General features: G+C 38.8%; 1 long non-coding RNA gene across 1 annotated transcript; it reads left to right on the forward strand.

Moving 5' to 3' along the window:
- The first annotated feature begins 424 nt into the window (after positions 1–424).
- Positions 425–7,705, forward strand: LOC135322968 (uncharacterized). The gene is made up of 4 exons (XR_010384023.1): positions 425–662; positions 3,182–3,217; positions 5,479–5,757; positions 7,165–7,705. It is a non-coding gene; the product is annotated as an uncharacterized LOC135322968 (long non-coding RNA).
- The last annotated feature ends 414 nt before the right edge of the window (positions 7,706–8,119 follow it).

Here is an 8,119-nt window from a genome sequence, read left to right on the forward strand (position 1 = left end):
TACTAATCATCATTGTGGAAAGCATTTTGCAATTCTATTATTTAATAGTCAGCCGAGTATATTTTCCCCAAAGAAAATAATGTCCATGAAATATTCATCAAAAGTTCCAGACATTTATATATTCCTTTACTGGAACCAAAATGCTTAGATATAATAAAAAATAAAATATTAAATAAAAGCATTTATATAAAGGACGTTGAAAATTATTATATTTACTAGTGTTAAATTTACCAAGTGAACTGACTTTGTGTGTGTGAAAAGTGGCCATAAAATTGTTATTGAAAGATTTACACAACATGAAATTTGTCCAGAATCAAAGGAGGAAATCTGGAAGCTGCCAGAGTTGATGTTCAAGGGCAAGAAGTGAGAGACAGAGACAAAGATGATAGGGATAGAGACAGAGACACACACAAAGAGACACAGAGGGAGAGAGAGGAGGTAAAACTCATTTTGACCTTTCTCCTGCCCTCCAGTTTCGAAGGCGCTGGCTGAGCTCAGCTGCAAGCCCGTTGACAGAACAGCCCAAGAGCAGCAGCCAGTGGGAACCAGTCGGCTCCTGGCACCACGCAGGCCAGCAAGGAGGGAAAACAGATTTCAGAGGAGACAGGCGAAGCTTGGACAAGCGCCCAGTCAGCTTTTGGCCAGTTGCTTTCAGGAAATCAGTAAGTTCCCATTTTAAACAAACTATCTCTAATAAAATAATGATACAGAAGTATATTTCCCGAGCCATAGCATATACATAATAGGACTGATACACACCACTTTGTAATTTTTGAAGCTCACTTTAATGAATAATCATTTAAGTTATTAAAATTACATGTTATCATCGAATTTTTGAGAGAATGTTTTAAAGATCAGCCAATTGCCTGTATAACACAAAGATTGGAAATTTGAAACCAGTATGATGTAACTGACTTATCAGACCCTCCTCATTTTACTTACAGTCATGCATTGTATGACTCTTACTCCCTTTTAAACGTTCTGAGAAAACATCTGCTTACTTTATAGTAAATGATACATGAGTCTTAACGTGTAGGAACAACACCAGTACAAAATGTACACGCAGTGACAACTTAAGAGAATCATAAATATGATCTAAAATCTACATGATAAATAATACATAACATGTATCAATGAAATATCTACAAAATAATAGTCATGTGTTTTAAAACGCTTGTCTTTGGTGGCTTTACTAACCCACTCTCCTGACAAAAATCTGTGTGCAGAGAACGTTAGCTATCATTTTTTCCTACTGATGATGGTTTCTACAGCATTTAGGAAAGGACAAAAATATACAGTTTGTAACACTCACATCACTTGCTTGCAAGCAACAGAAACCTTATCTGATTTAAACAGTAAAAGCAATTTAACAATAATAATAAAATACTATGTAGCTTAAAAAATTCTAAGGAAGCCTGAAGAACAAATTTTGGAAAATAAGAGTCACAAAAAGGAGCCAGAGTCTCAGCCAAATGAGGCTGCACGTTAGGGTGGTGAGAACACTGCTGACTGAAGCTGCAGCTGATCCCTGAAAACTACAGCTCACACTGGGACTCTTGGCTCTGCATTGCCAGTTTGCCAGTAGTGCTGAGCCAAAAAAAAAAAAGAAAAAAAAAAAGCATGCTGCTACCGCTGTATCCAAAAAGGAATCGGTCCTTGCTCTGCTTATTTGCATCACTTGATCAGGACTCCAAGCAGATGTATTTGGTTGGCTAAGCCTAGTTTAGCAACTCCTGGGGGTGGATCGCCCAGCATGCACCCCAAACTACCTTCTGGCAGGACTTGAAATTGAATTGAAATTCCTTCTGGCAAGAATTGAAGAGATTGCAAAAGGAACATCTCCATTTCTGATGTCTCCTGTTCAGAAAGGGTACTCGGTTTAATTCTGACAATGAATCCAGTTCTGTGAGACTTTGATTCAGCGCTGAGTTACTCGGGGGTGTGAAGCATCCTTACTGATGGTGTAGATCATGTAGCGGTGATGTGGCTCTGCGAGGTGGTAACTTGACTCAGCAGTTTCTAGACGGTGAGAGGCAGAAGCTGTCTTCTCTCTCCACCTTTATGGTGTGATTTTGTGAGTCATCTCTAGAAGCTTGCCTAGAGTCTCCTTTTTAAAAATTTATTTATTTTTTTTAATTGAAGTATAGTCAGTTACAATGTGTCCATTTCTGGTGTAACAAGGCACAATGCCCTGACCATATGTATACATACATATATTGAGTCTCCTTTTTTAATGTTCTTAATGATGCTTTGAGCCATATATACAGCAAAATATTTCCTCATGCTTAAACTGCCATATATAGTCATGTTGCCTGTAAACCAAAAATGCCTGTTAATGAAATAATTAGAATCTGGAAGTGGGTCACCATAAGAGATTCCAAGAAAAGTATTTTTTCCTGGGTTGTTTGAAGGGTGTGAGAATCCATGAATCCTAGAAAAAGGTACTTTGGAAGTTCAGGACACTCAGGGACAAAACTATTAAATTAACTCCTATAGTTTCCTGCATAAAGTATACTGAAGGCAAGCTTTGCTGAACAAAGGGGCTGGTGCAGTGGAGCCAAGGGATATAAGAACTGTGGAGTGGGCTGCTTGCTTCTAGCTACAGTAGAGGATTTAAAGCAAAGATGTTAGGCTCAAACTGTTAATTGTCAGCTTGATTCAGAATCAGAAAGCCATGGACATTTGAATGCAGTCCTAAAATATTCTGATAGTCTACTTCAGAGCTTGCAGATCTGTTTTTCAGATACAGCTCAAGTTCATGTGATGTGCTGAAGTGGAATTTGTGATGGTTTAATGCTATGAAGACTTGCTTACGATAGAACTAAAATTCCCAGAAGCCCCTTTATTACATCCTTCTAGGTTAGAATTTATTAGAACAGAAATTTGCAAGAGATTTGGAAAGCAGGAGTGAGTAATAGTAGATATTATTCTCTGAAAGCCATGATGGTCAGAGGTGATGAGAGACAGATATGAAGATGCTACCAGATTCCAGCTGGTCTTTGTTCTCTCCCTGAAGACAGACAGATGCAGAAGTTCCAGTGGACGGTCATTTGTCCTCTGTCTACAACAGTCTACGTCTAATTGTCCTCCTTTCACTGCTGTCCTTGCTGATCAGCAGTAACTCTACTGTACAGCTCAGGGCCATGGGCTTCCACTCACGAGTCCATCATTTCTCCTTCAGGGTCCTTCTCTGACATGCCTGGAAACAGGAGGGCTGGTGAGTAAATTACCCTCATCCTTCGCCTTCCCTCGCAGACCTTTACTTCCTTATCTTCTTCCGCATTTGTGCAAGATATTATTCCCATAAAGGATCCGTATTCTATAATGCTCATACTGATCTTGCTTCCTTGCCTAAACCTTCACTGACATGTCTTACAAGAAAATGTCAACTTCCCTCAGGCCTCATTGCAACAAAGTCATCACCAGCCCAGATCCTAGTGTCCCTCTATGAACCATATAAAGTCAATGTCAGGGGAAAGTTTGAATATCAAAGCAACTTCACATTTCCCATTTATATGGGCAAAAATCTAGGCAATATGTACAAGAGTTGAGTCTGTGAATATTGCACAAAGCGGAGAGAAACAGAATATAAGAACAGGTGGATTTATCAGTATGAGGGCACTTACAGATGAATTTCCACGTATCGTGCTAGCCTGATTAACAGGGGATGGTTCCAGTAGTTTACTTGGTTGGTTGATTAAAGCACAAACTCAGCCTTGGTCTATACTGAACCAAGGGAGAGTGAAGCCAATTTATTAACCTATTCATTAATTATGTCCATTACAGAGGTCAAAAGACTCTCCCTTAATAGTGGTTAATATGTATACAGATATTTTGAGTAGTTTCTTTTTGTTTGTTTGTTTTGAAAGTTATGTTTCACTTGGTGGGAGGACTCGAGCCGGGCTGACAGCCCCTCAGGTGGCTCTGAGGGGCTGCTCCGAAGGGTAGGGGAGGGGCTCGTTTTGAGCAGTCTCAATAACCTTGAAAAGCACTTTGGTAACTCTCAGCACCATGAGAGCCAAGAATACGTGAGGACTAAACATAATGTGGTTTCCTTGATGGGGCCCTGGGACAGAAAAGGAATCACATTCCATGAAACTAAAGAAATCTAAATAAAGTGTGCACTTTGGTTAATAATAATGTATCAATACTGGTTCAGTTATTATGAAAATATATAATATAATGTAAGATAATAATGACAGGAAACCTGTATGGAGGACGCAAGGACTCTGTTCTTCCCAATTCTTCTGGAAGTCTAAAATTATTCCAAACAGTTTATTTAACAAAAGAAGAATTATAGTCACTTTTCTATAAAGTCCTGAGATAAATATAGGAGATATTACTGTTAAAAGAGTCTCTCTGATTTCAGTGCTTGTGAGATCCCAGCTTGCAGAGGCAAAGTTTCAGCCCCTTAGTACCAGCAGTGACAGGCATTGTCACAGACAGCAAGGTCAATGCAATGATGACAGTGCTCTGACGTGGAGGGCAATCTGAAGGTAGCAAACTGCTCATGATGTCCCTGATTTTGTAGACAACTCTCAAATGTCCCCAAAACACAGACAATAGCGTGCACACACACACACACACACATACCCAAGCTATAGTTGTGGCTAACAGAAAATAATTAGCATGATAATTTTGGTGCCTCATGAACATCTCCATGCTTGAGTTGGTTAATACATGCAAAGCTCCTTGAATGAAGCCTTTTGATCTTCTTGGGGAAATCCCCTGAAATATCACAAAAATCTTCTTCCTGGCCTTCTCCAAAGGGTAGACAACCATTTACCCAAGTTTCATTCCATGTCAACCAATAGTTGTCAACAAGTCCAGTGATTGTTGGATGCTGACTTTAGAGAATGTTATTCCCTCGGCCATAGAGCAGGGACTTATAGGGTTTAGGTGGTAAATGGAGTTTGGGCTGCATCCAGCAAAGTGTCATGGTGACTCCATGAAACCAGTAGGTGTTGGTAACAGATATTTAGTAGTTGCATGAAATCAAACAGGTGGACCATCCTGGCCACAGCTGATCCGATTACCATCACTACTGCTTGTCCACTCTGCCAGCAGCAGAAACCAATGTGAATACCGAAAGGGCGTCATAACCAAGGTGGAGGGAAAAGACAGGAGACAGCCAGCCGCTTGACTGTGCTGAATTCATTTAGTGTCTTCTGTCTTGGAGGAAATAATAACATGTTCGCCTCAGAATAGATTCTTGTTTTGGGTATGATTTGCCTTCCCTTACTTGCCATGCTTCCCATGCAATGTTAACCACTGAATTACTAAAAAAAAACCCTCATTCTAAGATATGTCATTTCTTACAGCTTTGCTTCCAAGCAAGGAAGTCATTTCATAGCTGAATGTATACCCCATCATTGATAAACAGTTGATCACACAGAAAGATATAATTACTCATATAGGACTTGGCTATGGTAACAGATCAAAAATAAAACCTTATGAGCTTGTGTTTCTCTCTTGCAGCAGGAGATCCATATTCTGACTCAGTGGACAGACTATGATGCTGCTTCTTTTGAAGTCAGAGGAATCAATAGGTGGAAGCTGGAGAGATGCTTCTGATCATCGTGACAGTAAATCAATAATTAATTGACTTCTCAGCTTTGTGATTCCTGTTCTTGCAACAAGAGAGCATGAAAAGACTTACCTGGAGTTGGAATTTGAGACTGGCATTTCCCAATAGAGGGTCCACTGAAATCTGGACCAGTAGGCTGGAGAGTAAGACAGCAAAGTGTAAGAAAAGATGTGAGTAATCTGATACAGGTAGGAACAAGAGGTGTGCAGCACGCTCCAGGGAAGATGTGGGTTACTTTCTAGAGAAGGTGCAAGCTTAAAAAACATCATCAGCATAAAAAAAAACCAAAACTCTTTGGGGTTATAATATCTTCATTATGTGTTGACTACATATATATACATACATACATGTTTGTAACTTTTTACAGTATACAATAAATGATAACATGTAAGTTTTATGATATGTCACATATTAATAAAGCTATTTTAAAAGAAATAGATAACTTTTGTAGCCATATAACTATTCAGGAAACTGGATAATTTAAAGACATTCCTACAAATAAAGTTCCATGTCCAAATGGCTTTACTGATAAATTTTACCAAACTTTAAAAGAATAAATAATAGAACTCAGTACAATTCTACACAATTTTTTCATAAAATTAAAAAGGAGAAATACTTTCCCCATTAATGAGATGCCCTTATTATAAAACTAAAGAAAAGATGACAAAATAATACCACGTGAACATATATGCAAAATTACAAATGCAATTTTGAAAAATCATACCCAACTACATGTAGCTAATACATCATGATCAAGAGGGACTTATCCTAGTAATTCAGTCATTTTGACATTTAAAAATCAATGTATTCATCCCACTAACAGAATAAAAGTGAAAAATGTGTTTATGTATATAGATGCAGGAAAAAACATTTGTCAAGAATCTAACATCAATTCTTCATGAAATTTCCCAACAAGTAGAAGGACTATCTCTCAACCTGATAAAGAGCATTTACAAAATAATTCATAACTGTCACCATACTTAGTAGTGAAAGAGTTAGTATCTCTCCCTAAACTCAGGGACGAGGCAAGGATGTTCGCTCTCCCCACGTCTGTTCACCGTTGCAGTGGAGACCTAGTCAGTGCAATTAAGGTAAAATATTATTCAGATTCATAGGAAATAATTAAATCCTCTATGTTAGCACTGTTTCTGTTTTCAGGTGACCTGATAGTTGAAGAAAATACTATGGCATCGACACAGTATCTTGAAATAATAAGTGAGTTTAGCAAGTTTGCAGAATAAGTCTGATAGGTAAAAAACAATTACACGTACATGTGCTGTATGTACAAACTGTACAATGTACAATTGTATGTACATATTTGCATTTTAAAAATTTAATATCAAATAATTTTATTCATACGCACATACCAGTAGGAAACCATACATTTTGTGAACAGTGAGGATCCTTGAGCAAAGAAAAGCAGGAACCTCCAAACTGGTAACAAACCACACATGTTGGGTTGCTGGAGGCAGACAAAGAAAGGTGGTGTAAGACAGAATTTCTGGTATCTGAATATAGTATTTTGCTCATTATGCCCTCATTAAAAAAAAAAAAAGCAGTTCTTTCTTGTTTTCCAGAGTTTCTGGAACAAAGGGTGGCCTGTGTGCTGTGTTCTCTGCATGTTGGAGATGCTCCGCCCACACTCAGAAGCACCAGCACTGCTGAAGTCAGGGTCATTTGTCCAGAAGATCCGACCTTGGATCCCAAGATCTAGAGAAGGATTCAGATGGGGGGTCCAGAGAGGGTTTCACCTCCAGAGGCTGACAGCAGGTGCCATGGCTGGTGGCAGAGTCCTTGGACACTGCAAAGGTCAAATGTTTGAAGTCCGGATGGGAAGCAGGAAGAATAATGAGGTCAAGGAACCAATGCGTTGCTGAAGAGACAACTTTTCAAAGAAATGTTGGGTCTGCAGTTCATAATGTTTACAACAAAAAGAGAAGCCCTTGGAATTCTAGACCTGAGTGGAAAGAAGCAATGGCTGGGCTAACAGAGCCAAAACTTCATTCACAGTTGAACAGTCCTAGTCTAAAATGTATATACAATATGAAATAATTTGATATCAAACTTTAAAAAAAAGAAAGCATGTAATTTTCTTTGTTCTATCCTCCGATCCCCATACACTCAAATTCTAAAAAGAACAAGTTAATAAATTTTAGATGACAGAAGACAAGAGGTTTTACATTGTCAGAGAAATAACTAGAATATAAGAAAGAAGACTTGAATGACCCGTGTGATGCTGAATCAGAGTCAGCCATAGCTGTGCAAATTCACATTGACTTTAGAATTCATGCATATGGATAGACAGAGAAATCCACATTGAGTTGTATGTATCGGTGGTTTAGTATCTACACGTAGATTTCCTAGGTGCATGTGCTGAAAGGACCTAGAGACCACCTGGCCTCCTGATGGCAGCAAGCATGCCAGCACCTGGTTCTTTGCATTTAAATACAGGTAGTTCTCCAATAAAAGGACATGTGCGCCCTTAGAGAAATGGATGACTTAAGGGCTGAGGCAGGGAAATTACAAGATGAG

The sequence above is a fragment of the Camelus dromedarius genome, chromosome 15 (assembly GCF_036321535.1).
Source record: "Camelus dromedarius isolate mCamDro1 chromosome 15, mCamDro1.pat, whole genome shotgun sequence".
Lineage (NCBI taxonomy): Eukaryota > Metazoa > Chordata > Mammalia > Artiodactyla > Camelidae > Camelus > Camelus dromedarius.